Source organism: Cyprinodon variegatus, unplaced genomic scaffold (genome assembly GCF_000732505.1).
Source record: "Cyprinodon variegatus isolate N-32 unplaced genomic scaffold, C_variegatus-1.0 Scaffold1460, whole genome shotgun sequence".
NCBI classification, from domain to species: domain Eukaryota; kingdom Metazoa; phylum Chordata; class Actinopteri; order Cyprinodontiformes; family Cyprinodontidae; genus Cyprinodon; species Cyprinodon variegatus.
The window spans coordinates 139,076-140,494 of NW_015151913.1; positions in this window are offsets into that span (position 1 = coordinate 139,076).

Genomic DNA, 1,419 nt, shown 5'->3' on the forward strand with positions numbered 1-1,419 from the left:
TTAATAAGGCTGATAGCAGATGGGAAAAAACTGTTTTTGCGACGGGAGGTTCTGGTCCTGATGGACCGCAGCCTCCTGCCAGAGGGTAGTGACTGAAATAGTTTGTGACTGGGGTGCGAGGGATCAGCCACCATCTTCCCTGCACGTCTCAGAGTCCTGGAGGCGTGCAGCTCCTGGAGAGATGGGAGGTTGCAGCCAATCACCTTCTCTGCAGACCGGATGACACGCTGCAGTCTGCTCTTGTCCTTAGCGGTGGCACCAGTGTACCAGATGGTGATAGAGAGATGCCTTTTAGTGCATTACATATATAGGGCTCAGAAACATTGTTATAAAAAAAAAAAATGAATAACAGCGATTCTAATGCTAAAATCGATAAACCATGCATCCCTAGAAGTACAATTTCAAATCCATCCATCCAAAAAAATATGGATATGCTTCATTTTAATAATATCATAGCATAGTTTTTCTTCTTGTAAACTTTCTGTTAAACTTGGAGATCTATTTTATTGCATGTTGCATATCCCAGTAAATGTTTCGCCTTTAAATCTGCAGCTCTCCCTACTTCTCTCTGTGCTCTGTTTAAAAAAGATTTATAAAACTATTTACTAATGTAATGATGCCAGAAACAAAATGTCAAGATATGTAGAAGCTCTGCAATCTGATTCTGTCTGTACAATAAGATAACATGTTAATTTTAACATGTAACTGGGGGTCATGGTCCTCTGAGAAGCCAAGCTTTTATAACTAGTGAAGAAGAACAAACTATTTTTTCTCAAGTTTCTCACATTATAATACTAACTTGTATAAACGTACAATCTGTTGCAATGTTTAGCTGAAAAAGCTTTGTATGTCTTTTGGTGGCATCTCAAATTTTTTTAACCAACCCCCTCTCCTAACTTTTAATTAAAACTGTGAAAACATTCCACAATCATCATAATTTCACAATGTCATAGCTACAGTACAATGCACGAGTTTGGTTGTGTTGTTCTGCAGCTCAGCTACAGGCCCTGAAGAAGCTGTTAGAACCTTATAGCTGAAGGTCACTTCGCACTTTCACATGTGAACTTCAATTTATACTTGATGCCTTTCAGTTAAAGATATATAGGAGGATTTTGTTTTTCCGGGTGGATCATCAAAATAAGTGGTCCGTCTAACTGTCAATCATTCTGGTGATGTGTTTACATAAGGCCCCTCTTCCCCATTTTCACTTACCGATGGTGAGTCTGACATCGTGGAAAATGAGCAAATCTCCTTGGGGAAAGTAAGCTTGTATGAGCGACGCATATGGTCATTTTTAAACAACATGCATGCTCTAGCATGGGTTTAAACATTTGGCTTAAATTTCTTCTTTAGCCCCTGTCTCAAATAATCTAGAACATTTGTACAAAGCCTGAGTCTTGTTCTAAAGCAGAGGTCACA